Source organism: Camelus dromedarius, chromosome 25, assembly GCF_036321535.1.
Source record: "Camelus dromedarius isolate mCamDro1 chromosome 25, mCamDro1.pat, whole genome shotgun sequence".
Classification (NCBI taxonomy): domain Eukaryota; kingdom Metazoa; phylum Chordata; class Mammalia; order Artiodactyla; family Camelidae; genus Camelus; species Camelus dromedarius.
This window is the reverse complement of record NC_087460.1, coordinates 8834423-8855384: the sequence shown is the minus strand read 5'-3', so window position 1 is coordinate 8855384 and position 20962 is coordinate 8834423.

Genomic DNA, 20962 nt, shown 5'->3' with positions numbered 1-20962 from the left:
TACCTTTTATGATCTAGCCTAAGAAAAGTCATATAGTTCACCTCTACCATAATCTTAAACGAATCCAGATTCAAGGGTTGAGAACATAGATGTCACATCTCAATAGGAAGAGTGTTAAGTCACATGTGAGAAGATATTGTGAGTAACTTTGGATAATATGGTCTACTGTGGGCATGGAGGAGTGAAACATGGCTTTGTTCAAGGAATACTTCATAACACAGGCACTTCTCTTTCTTCCTTTCTAAAACAGTAAGCAATAAAGGTTTTCTTACACTTTTGGGGGAGAAGGATTCCCAAAGTAAGTCCGACCAGGCAAATTTCAAAATCTTAGGGCCTCAATATTTTATTTTTCAAACGAGTATCATTGTACTTCCTTTGCCTGCTACTAGGATGCTTCTCCATCCCACCAGCCTCCAGCTTTGTTGAGGAACAGTTGACGTTTAACATTATAGATGTTTAAGGTGTACAATGTGATGATTTGATACACTTACGTATTGTGAAATGATTACCACAATTGAGTTGTTAACATCTCATCACCTGATGTAATTACTATTTATTTTTGGAGGTGAGAACATTTAAGATGTACTCTTTTAGCACATTTCAGTATATAATACGGTATTCTTAACTGTGATCACCATACTGAACATTAGATTCCCAGAACTTACTCATCTTCTAATTGAAACTTTTTACCTTTTGGCTGACCTGGTCCCATTTCCCTCACCCCGCACCCCTTGGCAACACCAATCTATTCTATGTTTCTTTGAGTTTGGAATTTTTAGAATCCACATAAAAGTGAGATCATATAGTATTTGTCTTTCTCTGTCTGATTTATTTCCCTTAGCATAATGTACTCAGGGTCTATCGTTGTTGTTGTAAATGGCAGGATTTCCTTTTTTCTCATAACTAAATAATATTTCATTGTGTATGTGTGTGTGTGTATATATATATATACACACACACACATATTGTGAATAATGTTGCAGTGAACATGGGAGTTCAGATACCTCACTGAGATCCTGATTTCATTTCATTTGGATACATACCCAGAAGTGGGATTGCTAAATCATGTGGTAGTTCTATTTTTAATTTCTTGAGGAACCTCTGAACTATTTTCCACTGTGACTACAGCAATTTATATTCCCACCAACAGTGCACAAGTGTTCTCATTTTTGCATATCCTCACCAGCACTTGTTATTTCTTGCCTTTTTGGTTATAGTCATTTCAACAAGTGTGAGGTGATACCTCATTGTGGTTTTGATTTGAATTTCCCTAATGATTAGATGTCAAGTGACTTTGGGGGGATCCATTGGCAAAGCACTTCAGTGGCTCTTGAGAGAGCTTTTTGAGGAAGCCCATGATGCCTTTAGTAGGATTCACATCCCTTTAATACCCTCCCAGAATCCTGTCTGCCACTCTCCCAGTGTCTTCCTGCCTAGTTATGCAGACCATGACTCAGCACTCTGGATGGGTGAGAGAGAAGTAGACCTCTCTGATAGAGTCCTGCACATATGTGGAAGCCAGGTACTCACTCATACACTCTCTGTCTCTGTCACCCTCAGTAGGAAAGGAATGGTCTCTCTTGGCACTTAGCTGTGCTACCCTGGGGAAGAGGTGACATAGGTAAAGTCAAGTTGTTCCTCTTACTCTCTCCAGTGTCTCCAAATTCATATATATATGAATTTATATATATATGTATATATATATATACACACATGTAATTTTCTTTTCCCTAGAACTTCTCCGCTGGACCGCTGGACTTCCACAAAGGGTCTCTTATCCATGGATGACTGTCTAAGACAGTGTTCTCCAGGGGCTCCCACACTATGACCAAGAGGGGCTGGAGTAAATCTGTGGGCCACTGTAGAATCCACAACTGGGAACAAGGTTTGTATCTCTACTACCTGATGCATGTGTGGGTGAGACTCCTCCCAAGTCCCTTGGCGTATGGTGCTGGGACCCACAGGTCCCTCAAAGGCATTTCTGTTAATGGGTGGATGCCAAGTTGTTGTTGTTGAAGGGGGGATACAGAACAGGAATGTCTTTCAGCTGTATTGCTCACAGGATGCTTTTTTTTTTTTTTTTTTTTTTGGCAGGGGAAGGGGAGGTAATTGGGTTTATTTATTTATTTTTAGAGGAGGTACTGGGGATTGAACCCAGGACCTCATGCATGCTAAGCATGTGCTCTGCCACTTGAGCTGTATCCTCCCCCCATCACAGGATGCTTTTGAAGGTCAAGTGACAGAATACCTGTAAAAAATTATTTGAAACTGGTAAAGCAACATTCATATTCATCTATTCAATCATCCATCCATTCATCCACCCAATCACCATCAATCCATCTTAATCAACCTATTCTTTCATTTATCAAACACTTATTAAACGTCTACAATATGTCAATCTCTGTACTATGGCATGGACTCAGTGTAAGGAATTATTGGTTCTCTGATGAATATTCCTAAATGCCATTTTCTGAAGCAGTGTCAGTAAATTAGAATCAGCATTCTCTCAAAAATATTTAACCAGTATATACAAACTAATTGGTCACTAAAGATAAATGTCTTATTTTAATGTTCAAATTTAATGTTCGCTTCAGCTTCTTTATCAAAGGCAGTGAAATTTAAAAACCTTTTCAGAGAAATTCTGCTTTCTACAACAGCAATACAAATAAACTCAGATAATCTGCTTTATGAGAGTTATCACAAATAGCAACTTACGTGCTCTGGCTAGAATGGTGTTATCTCAGCATTTTCTCAATGCTATACATCTTTTAGTGGCTGTCCTCCAGCATATTCTTGAGTTCATATTATAGTACAGCATTTCCTAATTTATAAGCAGACTGAGAATTAATTATTTACAATTTATTTAAATAACAGTATTGTAGATCTGTAGTAAGAGATACAATAGCCAAGCTAGCAAATCCTACAACAACTTCTTGTTGTTTTATTAATCACAAAATATCATCCCCACCCAACACCAAACAAATCCCTGTATATATTATAAAAATTCTAAGAAGTTTTTGTTGCAGTTCCGTCTACCTGAGATCTTCACACGAATAGATCTTTGTGAGAACTTTTAGGCTGGTGTGATGTGTAGTGGCTAAGAGTATGGCTCTGGAGTAAGACAAATTGAGTTTTTACTCCATAGACACTAGCTGTGTGACTTTAGACAAATTAGTTAATTTCTTTAAGTTTCAGTGTCTCCATCTCTAAGATGTGAGCAATAATACCTATTTATATGACTGCAATTGAGGAAGCTAGATAAATAATGCTTATGAAGCCATTGGTAAAATTCTTTGCATAATGTCTCCATAAGTGTTGGTTTTTAGTGTTTGTGTTATTTTGACCAATTTGATGTGAAGAGGTACCATATAGCTCTTATTTTTGAGCTTTAGATTATTTTGTGATAATATATTTTGCATGATTCATATAAAATTAGGTTCAGCTGTGAGTTACAGAAGGCTAAAAACAACAGTGACTTTAAAAATATAGACTCCCCTACCCCACTTTCATATAAAAGTTAGGATGCCCCGGGCTGGTGTGTGTGGTTCTATTCCCCAAAGTTTCCAAGAATCAAGAATTCTTACAGTTTTATCCCTCTCCCATCTTGAGGCTTCAACCATTATCCTCATTATCTAGAATGTTAGCTATAGCCCCAGTCACCATCTTAAGAAGCAGAGTGAAGAATACTTGAAAAAGAAAGTGGATGAAGGAAGCAAAGGATACAAGACAGCTACTGTTTGAGGGAGGTGTCCAAAATCTGCTGCGTATTTCCACGTTTATCCAGTTGTCCAGAATTTAGGCTTGTGTTTAAACCTAGTTGCAATGGAGGATAGAAAATGTATTCTGTTTTCTGGGTGGATATTTGCTCTGCTTAGAATTGCAAGTCCTCTTACTGTGAAGGAATGGGGAGAGTGGATACCAGGGGACACTGGCACACATCTTCCCACAATATGTAACTTGTGTGTTAAACAGACTCAAGTCATTGTGGTATAAGTATGAATGATTTATTTGTCCAATAATTTCTAACAACTTTGCTCTGCCAAACCACCATTTCCTCCTGGGAGCCAGCTGCCCTAATGATATTTCAGATTCTTTGTACTTTAGTCTTTCAGAACAGTCTTATTTCAATTTGTGAGTCCCAGACTCTTTTTCCTTTTTATAAAAAAATTGAAGTATAGTTTATTCACAGTGTGTCAATTTTTTGTGTACAGCATAAAGTTTCAGTCATATATATATATATATACACATACACATATATATTTGGTTTAATATTCTTTTTCATTATAGGTTACTATAAGATATTGAATATGGTTCCCTGTGCTATACAGAAGAAAATTGTTGTTTATCTAATTTATAGATAGTAGTTAATATTGGCAAATCTTGAACTCCCAATTTATCCCTTCACATCCCCTTTCCCCTCTGGTAATCATAAGTTTGTTTACTATATCTGTGAGTCTGTTTCTGTTTCTGTTTTGTAGATAAATTCATTAGTGTCTTCTTTTTTCTTTTTTTAGATTCCACATATGAGTGGTATCATATAGTATTTTTCTTTCTTTTTCTGGCTTACTTCACTTAAATGATGAGGTCCATCCATGTTGCTGCAAATGGCATTATTCTATTCTTTTTATCTGAGTAGTATTCCATTGTATAAATATTCTACAACTTCTTTATCCAGTCATCTGTTGTTGTTTAGGTTGTTTCCATGTCTTGGCTATTGTAAACAGTGCTGCTATGAACATTGGGGTGCAGGTGTCTTTTCGAATTGGAGTTCCCTCTGCATATGACCCCAGGAGTGGGATTGCTAGATCACATGGTAAGTCTGTTATTAGTCTTTTGAGGAATCTCCATACTGTTTTCCATAATGGTTGCACCAAACTACATCCCCACCAATAGTGTATGAGGATTCCCTTTCTCCACACTCTCTCCAGCATTTTTCATTTGTGGACTTTGTAATGATGGCCATTCTATAATTTGTGAGTCCCAGACTCTTTATTTAAACACATCTATCTGATATTTAATTCAAAGCTCTCTTCCTCCTCCCCCCAGTTCAGGATGGATCAGTAGATTTAGGGGTTGAGAAGTAAGGGGCACCTGGCATCATCTGCTCTCTTTCATCTTCCTCTTTCCTCCTCCTACTTACCTCTCTGAGACTGAGTCAGGGACAAGGGTGAGGAACACGGCTGGTAGCACCTTCCTATCTTTCTTTGGCCATTCTCACTGCTCTGGCTGGTTGCTGGAAGGCCCTCCTGATGAGGCTCCATCCTGCGTGCTCCACTGGCACTGGAGGTCCTTTGTAAGTTTCATGGCCCCTACTCGGGATCTGTAGCCACTTGTAGAATCTGTCTTCTGCACACCTCAGGAAACAGGAACCCAGGGGGACCATACAGCCTTCTCAGCCTGGCTGTGCCCCTATGCCCTGCTCTGTGGTGCTCTTCCTCCTGCACTGGGGGCAGGTCCACAGGCCTGGTGGGCTCAGACTGCTTAGACATCTGTTGACTGAAAGAAAAACATACAACGTAAGAGTTGTGAGTTTCAGTTTTATTCAGGGACCTAATGGAGGACTGTCTACGGCCTGAGAAACAGCCCTCTCGGTAGCTAGGGGACTGCTCTGAAGAGGTAGGGGGAGAAGCCAATATATATGTATGATTTTGGCTAGAGAATACATGCAGTTAAGCATACATCTCCGTGAAAGGTTGCTGCTAGCCACGAGGAACAGATATCTCAGTTAATAGTTTTAGTGCCTTTCTATGTATGGGAAGATGCAAGAATCTAGGTTCACTAATGTTTTTCCCGATATATCTCTAACTATCTAAGGGGCTGTTTTTCCAAAGCACAGAGTGCCTTATCCTGCTTTTCATCCTGAATTTCTTTCAAGGTGTACTGGAAGTTAGTGACTGCCGTGGCTAGTGACTTGATCTTTGTAGAACTGGATGGCAAGCAACATTCTTTGATTTACACCCCCAACGTTGGCAAGTCTTGCTGCCTTTTTTTTTTCCCCTATTGTGATAAAATATGTAAAAACACAATTTTGCTATTTTAACCTTTTTTGAGTGTTTAATTCAGTGATTCAGTGGCCTTAATTATATTTACAATGTTGTGCAACCATCACTACTATCTATTTCCAAAACTGTTCCATCACCCAAACAGAAACTCTACCTATTAAGCAAAACCTCCTTGTTTTCCCCTCCCCAGCCCCGATAACCTTGAATCTACCTTATGTCTCTATGAATCTGCCTAGTCTACGTATTTCATGCAAGTGAAATCACACGTCTGTCCTTCTTGTTTGGCTTATTTTACTTGGCATAATGTTTTCATGGTTTACCCATGTTGTAGCATGTATCAGAAGTTCAGTATTTTTTATGGTTGATTAATATTCTGTTATATGTATATACCACATTTTGTTTATCCATACTTTTTGGTTATTGTGAATAATGCTGCAAAGAACATTGACATACAAGTATGTTAGAGTTCCTGTTTTTAATTCTTTTGGGTATGTGTCTAGGAGTGGAATTGCTGGGTTAAATGGTAATTTTATGTTTATCTTTTTGAGAGGTCAAAATGATTTCCACAGCATCTGCATGCAGTGCAGTAGGGTCCCAGTTTCTCCACATCCTTGCCAACACTTGTTATTGTCTCTTTTTTTGATTATAGCTATAATAATAGGTATGAAGTCATAGCTCATTCATCGTGGTTTTGATTTGTATTTCCCCAATGACTAATGATGTTTAGTATCTTTTCATGTGCTTATTGGTCATCTGTATATCTTCTTTGGAGAAATGTCTATTCAAGTCATTTGCCCATTGTTTTAAACTGGGTTGTTTGTCTTTGCGGAGCTCTTCCCTTCTTGTGGCTACAACAGGGAGAGAAGAAAGAGGAGAGCTGCTCTTCAGGCTGTTGCATTATCCAAGGGATTGCCTTCTCGTGTCTCTGGTCATCCTCCTACAGCTGCTGGCGAATCACTTTGGGCTATTGTCTCTGAAGTCGGGGTGGGGGCAGGAATGTGAGGCTCACAGTGAGAAGTGGGCTTTAAAAACTGTGTTCCCAATATTCTCAGATCTTAATCAGATCTTACATGCCTCTGTTTCACTAATGCACGGAATAACTCAGTCTTAGAATAGGAAGAGACCTCAGAGTTCCTCAGGTCCAACCCCATCATTTTACAGATATGGTCTCACAGGTCCTGAAAGGTGAAGTAGCTTTGCCCACTATTTTTCTAATGCCTGGTTTATGTGTCACTATGACGGGTTGTAATATGCCTTCCCCTTTTGTAATCTGAAAGAGGAACACGTTAGAGATACGACTTATTTCTGCTTTCCCTTCTCCACGTGACAGAGGCAGTTTCAAGGTGAAAATATTGTGCCATCAGTTCTAATATATGTATGGTTTCTAGGCTTTTGGGGATCAGGGTATTATACCAAGTGAATAGAGATGAGCATTATGCTTGTCTAGAACTCCAGTCTTTGCAAAGTGGTATCATATTCTTACAGCATCCTGACAATCAGTGAGCAGGTTCTACTGGACAGGTAAAGACATGGCCAAGATCATCAGTAAACTGGTGGCAGCTTTTGGTGCAGATCAGTCCCTCATCTCTGTGAAGGTGATCAGGCAGTCACCCTACCGATTACCAGCAAGCTGCCGTAGGAAGAGCACCAGGAGCTAGAGTCAGAGAACCCAGCCCTGTTCCGAGATCAACTCCTGACTGTTACCTTAGGCAAGTCACTTTACCTTTCTGATTCACAGTCTCCTGATCTGTAAAATGGAGATGAAAATAACACTGTTCTATCCAATTGTTGCAGAAATCAAGACAAAAATGGACTTTTAAAGTCTTTAATGAGTATAAGGAGTTATACCAATATTAGTGATTGCTATTATCTGGCTGTCTAGGGAGGGGGGTCACTTTGTGTGTTACAAATAAGATTTTGTAAGGTTCAATGGCATTAGAAGCTTAGGAGAGCTTCGAAGGGCTCCTGCAGAGCAAAGCTGATGTGGCCCTCATCCTTAGGTCTTCTCCTAGCCCATAGCCATTGTTATTAGCATTCAACAGACATAACAAGCTAAGTCTTCTTGAAATACTCCCCACTCTGTAAACACAGCTCAGCTCTTGCAGTTCTTTCACCCTCGGAAAGATGCAACATTTACTTATTTCACCTAACATTTGAAAGGTCAGTCATGAAAATCTGAAAATCTTTCCAACACACAAATCCAGTCATGATGCTCTTATTATTAAAACCTTTTTATTCCCCGTGGCTCACAGGATAAAGTCCAAATGCCATAGCTGCAGATCTCTTTCCTGTCCAAGACGACCATAAATATGTAAATGAATTTGATGATCAAACCCCTGTCATGGGTGTACAAGGCCTACTGCGGTCCAGCCCCAGCCTGTGCCTTCCGTCTAATCTGCTGCCTTCAGTTCCCACACACCCATGCGTCACAGTACCTCTCACCTGGAACCACAGGTGCCCTGCTCGTCCTGGCCTCTCTCTGTTTGCCGGTCCTGCCTCTGCCACATGGATGCCCTGCTCCCTCCTCTCTTCCTGCTTGCCACTTTCGTATTTATCCTTTAAGACCTGGCTCAAAAGCCATCTCCTTTGTGAAACCATCTCTGACCTCTTCTTCCTCACAGGGAGGATTAATCATTTCCTCTCTGTGGGCTGGGCCAGAATCATATTTTTCTTTATCTCTCTGCATCCTAGTGTCCAGTGCCACATGTGGAAACAGCAAGTGCTCAATACATGTTTGCTGCATGCACGTTTGTTGAAAACCTTAGGGCAAGATATACTGATGAGACAAACAGGAACTTGTTCGTACTGTCTGATTTAAAACTCACCAGCGATCCCTGTGACTTAGAACGACGTCCATTACTGCTTTGGGTCTTTATCCCCTCTCTAAGACGAAAAACATGTTTCTCCATTCTCTACTCACTATCACTAATGAGACACGAATTAAACAATAAAGCCAGGCCACCCTCCTGGCCTCTGTTTTAGCCACTCAGTCCATTAACTGGAGAGCCGAGGCCTCCCCCCGAGAGCACTAGCAAGCTGTGTGACTGGAGCGCGCCTCTCCTAGTCTCTGGGCTCCAGGATTTGGAATCAGGAGTTAGACTATATATTCTCAGAGGTCCCTCTCAGTCCACTTATCTCCTACATGGCTGATCCTGGTAACGCAGAATGAGGCAAAAGACAGCCCATAGACACACTGGGAGGGGGTGGGGGCAGAGGAGGACAGGCATCAGCATGAAAACCCTGGCATTCCTGCAAAACTAGGGTCCTGTTGTCCTTCGGTCATTTCTCCTAGCACAGAGCAACTGCTTCTGCCTCAAAACACATCTTCTCCAGAATGCTTACTCCTTCCCCGTGATGCCCCGACCCTGGAAAATTTTCCTCACGCCTCGTCACGTGATCCTTCAGAATATCCTCTCTCTGAATTATTGTGCACTTTTTCCTGCACCTCCCCAGAATTTCAACAAGTTAGTGCCAGTGAGATCAGAATGGGAAAAGAGGAATGAGAGCAGTGGAGTCAGCACAGAGGAATAAACAGCGCAGGTCAGTGAGAGCTCTGGATGGAGAAGAGGACGTTGGAGAAGGGAAGAGTCCATGTCGGGAGAGAGGGCTTTTTAGACATATTTAGGAATTTTACTGCAGGTCTGTTGTTTTTTTTTTCTTTTTTAGGAAAGAGCTTTCTGAAAGAAAATAAAAAATAAAACGATTGCTCCGCAGCACATATTTGTTGAATATGAGGATTCACATTCAACAAATAAGTGAGGATAAGAATAATTCAAGAGCATAAATTTAAATATTTTATAAAAGGCATATATTAATTTTGATATGTCTTTTATTAAGTGAAAAGTAGAGACATTTATTAGATGGCTTGGCTATAAATAAATTTTTGGATAAATCCTAATATTTATTGTTCCAAAAGGGACAAAGTCTAACACACAACCAAAATTGAGAGGGCTACTGTCAAGAGAAGGGCGAAAAGAAACATTATCTTCTTTTATTACAGTGAAGAAAACGAGAGGCAAAACAGATTAAGGAAAAAAACAAAAGATGGAAAGGGACACAAACTGCCCAGCATTCAGGAGGCTGCACACCAGCCATCACCCAGCGAGCCTCAGCACAGCACTTCCTCCTGATTTCCCGTCTCCACGGTTTCCCCTTACGTAAGAACAGGGTAATGCTGGGTAGTCAGAAAAATGTTGCTCAGGATTCAACTAAAGATAAGTAACAGCAAAGATATATCCAGTCCCTCAGCAAACTACTTGATGTTGCATAGCAACAACTGCCTGGTTTTATTTCTGTCACAGTATTGCCATAAGGAAGCTTTGAAAATAAGTATTTTTTAAAAATTTAAACAAACAAGGTAGCAGACCTCACTGCACCCAACCAAGTCACCTGTCTGCTTCTAAAATTAGAGAGGCAGCCTCTCAGAGGAGACAATTAGGATGGTAAAAAGGGAAACAACAAATTATTGCTAATAATCTCTTTCTTTTTTTAAAAATTTTTAAATTTTTTATTAAAGTACAGTCAGTTACAATGTGTCAGTCTCTGGTGTACAGCACAATGTACCAGTCATGCATATATACACATATATTCATTTTCATATTTAATAATCTCTTTCTGATTATCTCACTTACTCCTGACAAGAACCACGTAAGGCAGAGTTTGATCCCATTTTGCAGATGGGGAAACATACTTAGAATCATCGAGTTACTTGGCCAAGCTCTCCCAGCCAATACGGGGCAGAGTTGGGTTTTTAAACATTCCCCCGACTCTTTTTCTGTCTGACCAGTAACCCAGTGCTTTCCCATCACTGCACTACGTGGGGCCTGGAGCTGACTGTAGCAACAACTCTCATCCCTTCTGCAGGTGTCTGGGGTTGTGTCTGCAAAAGGCTTCTTCAGAAAAACATCTGGAAATATTTGGACCCACATCTGACCCAGAGGGCCAGCTGTTCACGGTACAGATTTAACTGAGAAAATCTGAGTGTATGATTAGCCTCATGCAAGGAGCACAGAGAAAGGCTGAGACTGTGAAGACACAATCTTTCTTCAGGACACCTTGTCCCCAGCTATTTGAGGGGAATCCCTACCACAATTCCTGGTATTGATGTTTACAGACAGGAGTTATTTAAGAAAGAAGTTTTCTACAAATTGAGACATTTGTTTTGACTCTTTGCCTTTTATAAGCAGGAATAATAGACCACATGCAAGGAATACAAGTTGTAGACATTTCTGAAATTCCCCCCTGCTTACGACTTGAGGGGTGCATCATGGAAGGATCTCACTTCTGATTGCCAGCCACTCATGTAGATCCTTACACAGAGAAGGAATTTAATTCAACAAAAATTCACTGAGTACCTACTGTGTGCTGGTTATTGTGCTGAGTACCAGGATACAGAGCTGTATTATCATGACCCCTGATTTCAAGAAATTCTTCAACCTAATTGAGGAGATAAATACCATACAAATAGTTAATACTGTGTGATGGATGAATGTTATAACAAATGTAGGCTTAAAGTACAGCAGGGGCACAAAAATAGGTGTTATCCAGTCTGATGCATCAGAAAAGGTTTTTTTTGGAAGAGGACCCACATGATCTGTTATAACATGATCATGTTAATGCAGGCTTCAGGATCATTGGGACATTCCAGGCAGAAAGACAATACAGGCTCGTGAAATCATAAACAACTCCAGGAAGCCTAGAGTATAAATTGTCGGGAGGGAGATGTTGGAGAGATGGGTAGGAGTCAGTGATGGTGTGGTATCTGTGAATGCTGGAGGTGGAGTTAGGGTATAAGGCTAGGGAGGGACATTCATTCAAAGGATGATGGAAACATTGACAGATTTAGAAGCAGGAGAGTAACCTTAGTAGCCTGCTAAGATTTGTGCTTTAAGAAGGCATATCTAACTGGTGTGAGGTGATACCTCATTGTAGTTTTGATTCACTCCTGGGCCTATATCCAGAAGGAGCCCTACTTCAAAAATGACACCTGCACCTCAATGTTCAGAGCAGCACTATTTACAATAGCCAAGACATGGAAATAGCCTACGTGTCCATCAACAGATGACTGGATAAAGAAGATGTGGTACATTTATACAATGGAATACTATTCAGCCATAAAAACTGACAACATAATGCCATTTGCAGCAACATGGATGTTCCTGGAGAATGTCATTTTAAGTGAAGTAAGCCAGAAAGAGAAAGAAAAATACCATATGAGATCACTCATATGTGGAATCTAAAAAAACCAAAACAAAAAAAAAACATAAACACAAATCAGAAACAGACTCATAGACATAGAATACAAACTTGTGGTTGCCAAGGTGGCGAGGGGTGGGAAGGGACAGATTGGGATTTCAAAATGTAGAATAGATAGATAAGGTTATAATGTATAGCACAGGGAAATATATACAAGATATAGTAGCTCACAGAGAAAAAAATGTGACATGAATATATATACATTCATGTATAACTGAAAAATTGTGCTCTTCATTGGAATTTGACACAACATTGTAAAATGATTATAACTCAATAAAAAATGTTAAAAAAAAAAGAAAAACAAGATTAAAAAAAAAAAAGAAGGCATATCTAGTGGCAATTAGGAAGTGGATATATCTGGGCAAGATTAGATGGAAAAAGATCAGGAAAACACTGAATAAAACAAATTTGAAGAGATGTCTTTGCCAGAGTTCTCTTTAAAATATCTAATGTGTAGACCAATACTGTGAAATGGCTTTGTTGTGGGTGTTCTCTCTTTGCCCGCCCACATCCAGTCTTCACCCTTCTCAACCCTAATTCTAGGAGGCTGACCTTCTGAAAATGTCCCTTGCTCTTTGGCTTCTCATTGGGTTCAGCTGAAGGGAGGCACCAGCAGGAATTGGGAGGCCCCTTTTCTATAACCACAGCTTTCCCTGGGTTCTAGAGTGACAGTTCTCTCCTTCCTCTTGTCCCTTCAGACCCAGCAGTGGCAGTGATTTCCTGCTATTGCTAGTGTAAGGGAGCATCACCATCATTTGCTTGTTCCCTTAACCTGCTTGTAAGCAGATAGGATAAGAGGTCTCCAGAGAAAGGGAACCATGAGTGGCTTTCTTGATATAAGAGAAGCCATTTTTGGCTTAGATCATATTGTGATCTATGCCTGGCCACAATGCTTGCCCTTGCACAGGTCTCAGTAATAATGATTTTAAGGGAACAAAAGAACACACTGTTATCAAGCCAGAGAAGTAACAATAGCAAAGACAACAAACCAGTTATAAAGACTCCCAGTTCCTTTTCAATGGTAAAGACTAGCTTGAAGCACTTTCTTGAGCTGTTCTGCAGAATTTACACCCCCCAGGTGCTCAACCCCCAGAATAATTAGAACCTAGGGGCTGATGATGTTGATCTTGTCTGACCCTCCTGACTTCAATCAACCAAAGCTTAGACTCCGTTCACTGGCCCACCCAACCCCTTCGTGAATATGCATGTAACCTTAGTTTAAAACTTCCCCAGTTTTGCTGTTGGAGAGACATTGCTTTGGGAAAGATCCTTGGTGTTCTTACTCACGTCACATAATACCCCCTTATTCCACTGTTTGGCTTGGATATGTCTTTTGGCTCAAGATCTAGCAAGAAGTAAACCCAGTTTTCAGATAATATGCTTACACCTTTGTCAAAAGTCCCTTCATTTAACTATCTTCAGTTACCACATTGGGCTGTGATCCAGTTTCCCGCTGGGACCCTGACTAATGCAATCATGGAACACTCTCCTTGAGAAGCTGATGTCGGTTCCAAGGAGCATGATCAATCTCGGGCAGAGAAAAAGAGTTTGAACCAAGACTGGCATAGTAAACATGAAGAGAAGAACACAGATTGAAGAGATATTCAGGGCAGAGAACCGATAGTGTAGTCACAGAATGAGGGGTGGGAAGGAAGGAGAAGGGGAAGAGAGTGATGGCTCCTTGGTTTTGGGCTGAGTTGGGTGGTATTCACCAAATCACAGGATACAGAAGAATACTAAGGAGAATATGAATAATACTCTGGGGGACATATTAAATTCAAAGTGCTTATAGGGCCTTTAGGCGTAAGGAAGGGGCTCTTGTTCATCTACTGACTTGAAGAACATGCATAGCTCAAATATTTTTTCATTGTTGCTAGGACTTTGGCATTTACTTTTGCCAGTCTTTTCCTCAGAACCTTTGAAAATAAACATACCCTTGGATGGGTAAATATATAGTTTCTGGTGTCTTTATTGTGACTTTGTGACAAGAGAGCCAGGTAGCTAAAAATACTGAGATCCTGGGGCCATATTGATCTTCTTAAAAGGCCCGCATTTGTCTCTATTTTCTCTTTATCAAGCTAAAACAAGGTCTCTTTAAGACAGACATGAAAAAGCCTTTAGCTGCCAGCCAGTCCGGCACTGCTAAGCTCCCACACCCCCTTCTAGTCTCTAGCCTGCGCTTCCGAGGGCAGGCTGCCCATGCCTGTCACAAGGTGGCAGTCCTGCCTAACTGACCTGGTGTGAACCTGCGGGTGTCGACATGAGTCCCCCTGCCTGAGACACCCAGTCAGTTCTCATTCCCAACGCAACCTAAACTCAAAAACCTTCGCCGATTATAGAAAAGGAGCTCAAATTCCTTAGCCTGACAACCAAGTCACACCCAAAACAATGAAGCGGGAAGCAGTGTCTTTAGAGGTGCGGTGATATTTCCAACGGTGAGCAATGGAATATCCCCAGGGGAGAAAGGAGCTTTTAGGGAATAAGAATGGGAATTTCTAGGTCTAGATTGCATTGCCTGAGGGTGGGGTATGACTTTAACATGGGAAACAGTGAATTTTCTTTAATTCATTTTTTTAGTCTACAATTCTTTTTAAAATGTTTTTTGCATATATTGTTCCTACTGTTCATTCAGCATGCAAACATATACTGACTTTATTGTAATTTTTCATCATATTTGTCTTTAATCCCTAATTAGATTTTTAAGTCTCAGAATTTTACATTCCTTACAACCCACAGATTTTGCTATGTTTAAAGCAGATGTCAAAAAAATACTTGTTGAATAAATGGATGATTATATTGCTAAGTATAAATCACCAACACAGAGTCTACCTTGAACAGAAAGGCCTGAGGCAAGTGCCCAGTTTACCCTTTAAGAACAGCTCTGGTTTCTTTTAATCGTCATTCAGCTAATTATCTCATAGCCAGCGAAGCTTGAGAGTAGGCAAAAGATTATTATAAAGAATGGAATCGTGTTCAATAGGTTAGTGCAGAGGCTCAGCTACTTGCCTGTTGTAGAATCTTGAGCAAATTACTTAATCCATTTGAACCTTATTTCTTTATCCATGAGATTAATCCATTATGGAGAGTCAGCACGGTCCGGTGAAAGGAGCATTGAACATCTATCAAAAGACGTTGGTTCTAGTCCCTGCTCTGCTGTTAGTGGTTCATCTTAACCTCCTTAAGCCTCAGTTTTAAAATTCAATGTATATGAACTCTTAAATAACCCCAACTAAAGCCAGGCATGTGCATAAGTGTGAGTGTGTGTGTGTGTGTGTGTGTGTTGGGAAGTACTTGGATTAGTATCTACTGCTGTATAACATATTACCCCCAAATTTAGCAGCTTAAAAGAACAAATGTTTATGATCTCATGCAGTTTCTAAGAGGTTCTGGCTCAGCTCTCACAGAGTTGCAGTCTCGCTGTTGATCCAGGGCTATCATTATCTCAAAAGTCTTTAAACTTAAGACCGGAAAAACCTGAGCTTCCAAGCTCATTCAAGTGATTTTCATAGACCTCAGTTCTTCAGTGGCTTATGACTGGGAACTTCAGTTCTTTACCACAGGGCTGCTCACAGCGTAGCAACTGGCTTCCCCCAGAGCAAGAGATCCAAGAAAGCTAGAGTCTGAGCTAGAGATGCAGGTACAGATAGATGGAGGAGAAGGGGGGAACCCAAGACAGGGCTGCAGTCTTTTATCACCTGATAATCTTGGACGTGACCTACCATCACTTCTGCCATATATTGTTGGTCATGTAGACCAGCCAACCCTGGTACAAGGTGGGGGCCAATTACACAAGGGTAACACCCAAATCAGGGGTTACTGGGGAGCCATTTCAGAGGCTGGCTACCACTGTGCTCAGCAGCAGAATTAGCAGTATTGTCACGCACTACTTCTTCCCTTTCTTATCTAATTATTTTATTGTCTTCCCAGCCAGAGTATAATCTCCTTGTTCTCCACTCTGTCCACCCTCCCCTTCAACACCCCCGCCCTCGCCCTGTGCTGGGCACATGCTGTGTTTTCACTATTTGTTGAAAAAAATGAATGAATGAGTACTATACTTTACCCTTTTGTTTTGTTTTGTTTTTCCTGGTTGGAAGGATAATTAGAGAGCCCCGAGTGTACCTTATCTCTTTACAGATATAGAAACCAAGGTCCAGAAAGGGCTCCTTATCTGTTAGCAGTGGTGCTAAGGCTAGAATCTAGTCTCTCAACTTCCCATTCTCTGTACTTTCCTGTTCACTCTCTCTCAACTTCAGTCTTTGTAACTCAGAATTATCCTTGACACAGAATTTAGTAGCTCTGTTAATAAATCATCTACCTCTGCAGCTCTGCCTTTTGTGCCATTGCCTTAGTTCCACTTCTGTTGAAATATTCAGTAATGCTTTCAACTGATTTTTCTCCTATATTATAATTTTCTCTCTCTGTTCACCTTCCGGTTCCCTGCCTCTAACCCTAAACGTACTGAATGGCCAAGGTTTCATGGATATTAAGTTCTAATATTAACTTGCAATCATCTTCCATGCTCTGTTTATTTTTTATTCTTGTAATACAGTTCATAATTATGTGTCTGAAATGGCTTCTAGTTTAAAAGGCAAAAGCAAAAATCCTTTTGCAACAGGGCCTATTTAAATCACAGACCTCTTTTTTGCTTCATTTCTCCATTTCTTTCCCTTATCTACTACTAGCCTCATTAAAAATTTTTTTTTATTTGAGATCTCATCTCAGCATTTCTAGAGTGAAGATGTCTCTTCCACACTTACTGATATTTGAAGCAGCCTTCTCTCTTCTCCCCTCGCTGATGATGGCACTTCTCAACATGAAGCTATTATAATAGGTACCACGTTGCGTTATTTACACATCTGTCTCCCCTATTGGACTGGGCACCCTGAGGGTAGTCATTGTGTCTTATTCATTGTTTGTACACTCCAGTATCTCATAGTACAGTTCCTAAGAGGGTCTTCATATGTATTTGTCAAATTGAGTCAACCAATTCTTCGTGTCATTTTCAGTATTAGATAAAAGCACCCTCTTTCCAGTAGTGATCATTCTTACAGAAGACCTTGTGCTTCTCCGAGTTGGAGGCAGGAATTGTTATTTTTTTTTTCAGGCTATCCTATGCTCTCCCTGGAGTATCCTGTAGCGCAAAGTCTGATGTGGACAGAGCCATCTGAAAGCTCTCCCACACAAGGCAATGTGCAGTTATCCCTCAGTATCTGCAAGGGGTTGGTTCCAGGACCTGCCAAAATCTGCAGATGCTCAAGTCCCAGTGTGTCCTCCATATGTGTGATTCCACATCTGCGGATTCAACCCATCTCAGATCTGCTGTGCTGTTCTTATTTATTGAAAAAAAAAATGTGTGTGTAAGTGGATCAGCACAGTTCCAACCTGTATTATTCAAGGGTCAACTGAAATTTGAGATATGCCTGGAAAACCTCTCCCTAAAAGGTGTGATCCTTTTTCAGAGGAATCCAGACCCCTTCCCTTTGAAAACTGAAGACTTATCTTACAAGAGGCTCTTTTTGAAATCCAGATGTCTCAAGAAGAAGCTGTAGCTTGTCTCTCATCTGTTGGCACCTTAGCAGGATTAATATTTCAGTAGAAAGAGCTACAGGAGCAAGTAGATTCTTGTCAGAATGAAGTCCTCTGTCTGGAATGGAGGCAGGGAGGGAGATGATAAAAGGGGAGGTGAGAAAAGCAAACATAAACTGCAGCCTGCCCCCCTCACTTATGCAGCGCTGGGATCAGCAGCTGGTGCAGAGTGGAGAGAGAAGCAGAGAAATGCCCTTTGTCCTCGCACACTTGCTCTGGCTTCCTGGTCTTCTCTTTTCTCATGTTTGTTTCTGGAGAATTTTAGCCACGAGTCTGCCACTGCCGTCCTACTTCGATGACCAGAGCAGCCCAGAGGGTCACTACCGCATGCAGCCCCAGCGGCACCAGGCAGGGTGTAGGGACGCCTCCGCTCAGCAGAGGGCGCTGTGCTGGCGGCCTCCCTCTCTGTCCAGGAGCGCCCTTTCTCAGCCATTTCCAAGTTACTGCTCCAAAGTTAACGACTGTAAAGTTAGTTGTTTTTTCCTGGGTTGCCAAAAAATGTAACCCATTTACTGGATGACAGCTGTTTACTTCTAAAATTAAAGGTTAAAATCATTAGAGTTAGTTAGTCATTTTTGAGAATTTAATCCCCTCCCCCTCTAAATTCTTAGACGGAGTTAAAGATAATGCTAGGAAACAGGGTTGGATGTTGACTGCTCTCCTTTTATAGCAAGAAGGTGTGTTTGCTGCCCTTTACTGATGGCTGAGGCTGAGTCTTTGTCCTCATTCAGGCCATCCATAGAGCAGGGGCAGATCTAGGGCTCCAGGAAGAGACAGTATGCCTTTGAGGATTTGGGTGTTCTCTGGCTAAGCCCACTCATGACAGGTCATTTCTCTGGTCTTCAGGAAGAACTTAGCCCAAGGCAGAGTCTATGTGAGAAGTGTTGAGCTGGATTTGATACCCAAGGCAGGGCATCATGGCCCACTTTAGTAGTTCCAAGCACATCCTAGGCCTTGCCAAGGTGATGAGAGTGTCTGTGCGTGAGTGGCCCAGGACTAACTTGTCACTGACGTGCTTTGGGCAAACTCAGCAGCCATCGGCATAAACCTCAGGGAGTCCTTCACCGGTACCATGGATCTTCTGCTCTGTTATTCCTGGAGCCAGATCCTTACCCACCTGTCTCCTCAGAAATTGCTCTCCAGTTTCATTTAGGCTTTACGAAGCAGGAACTGAGGGAGGGGCCTAATGCTTCTTGGCATCTCAAAGTTGTTACATTTATAATGTTATTCAATTTAAAAATAAATGTATTTTCTACTTTGCAATTCTTCTATTCTCTTTCATTCAGCTGTTTAATAATGTCAAATGCTTAGAACCCAGATTAGAAATTCTTACAATGGTCTCTGATTAAACCCTAATAAAAGCACAGTCAGGAAAATTCGTATCATAAGGCATGCTAACTCTTGGAAGCTCAATTTACATTTTGTAAATTTTAAACTAATTTGAGGATTATGCCTTAAACTAAAAAGCTTTATGGGCACTTTGGCAAAATATTAATAAGAATAAATTTTTAAAAACCTAAAAATGGGTAGTTTTGTTCATTCATTCATTACTTTGCCTACTTTCAAAACACGATTTGAGACAATGTACCATAATTCTTTAAAACTACTGAAATAAAATAAAAATACAAGGATGAAGACAAAGCAGTGAAGGTCATTGAATAATGATTCTAGAAAACTTGGATTGAGGGAAATGTCTACTTTTAAGTTTAAGTCTTAGTCTCAGGTCTTCCCATAGCCAAGGCAAAAAGAGACACACACTGGGTTTCATCTTTCTCATATCTATTATAAATAAGCATTTTGGACAAATGTCTTCCTGGAGCTAAATTCTAAAAAAAAAAAATTATATTGTGAATCTTCTTGTTGATCAAGATAGTTAGGCATAACTTTAACTAAATAAGATGCTCTTTATTTAGTACTATCTATACAAAGTTCATTCATTCATTTGATCATTTGATTGATCAAAAGAGGGCATGGTATTAAATTATAGTTTGTGAAACCATTTCTAAAAAGAGCTAGAGCAGTATTCAGATAAATACTTAGAAGGCTCTCAGTAAGTGCAAATGCTCTGTTGGTAGAGGCTGCCCCGGGCCTTGAGCCTTCTTAAACATTATTGCGTAGTGCGCCAGACTGCAAGGTTTATCCATCTCCTGACACTGAACATTATTTGTAGGTATTCACACCGTCAGCTAAGTAGGTCTAGGTAACCACAATGCGACTGCCTTGTAACTACTTGTTCCCCGGGGGAAGGGGGCTAAATGACTTCAAAATACATACGACTGCTCCTTTTATTTTAAATTCATTTTAAATATCATTATTTTTTGCCTGCTGCAATGTTTGCTGCTTGATCAAAAAGTTCTGGGCTTTGGGCCTGGATTGCTCTCCTGTAAAGCAACCCACTGTGCATGCAGGTATCATTTGGTCCCATCAGGTCACCCCTGTTGAACTTGACGGCAAGAGGAGCTGAGGTGAACGTGCTGATGCTCATGTTGCCCACTGTGCTGTGAGTAATAAAGTCCTTTGTCTCTGACCTGGAAATCTTTTGTCTGCTATCCACGTGGTGCACTACCTGGTTAGCTTGCAGGTAGAGGGAAATCTCATGCTCTTCATGGCTTTTGACAGTCTTTCCCTAAGTCATCATGCCTTCATCTTCCTTCCACTTTAGCTAACTCTTTAAGGCAGATTCATTATGCTCATTACCTCTAAGAGTGTTTCCTCCAACTGACAAGTTTGTTTTCCCTTTACTTTATTTGCAATCATGGTGATTGGGAGTTATATTCTTCAACTTGAATGAGAATTATGACAGTATAAGAGACCCTGGGGGGGGCATATAGTCCATAAATATTCCTGTCAAAATGATAACAGTAATAACAATTAGTATTATTTTCATCATTACATATGAAGAAATGAGACTCAGAGAAATTATACAGCTTCTTTAAGGCCACACAGTCTGTGAGCAGCAGAAATATAATTGGAACCTACTTGCTGACTCTTAGTCATTATTCTGTATTACTTCCCAACAGTAGTTTCCAGTTCAGTTCCATATATGTGTATGTGTGTAGATATATTTCATTGACCTCCTACTCGAGCTTGCTAGGGATTAGTGACTTCCTTTTAATCTC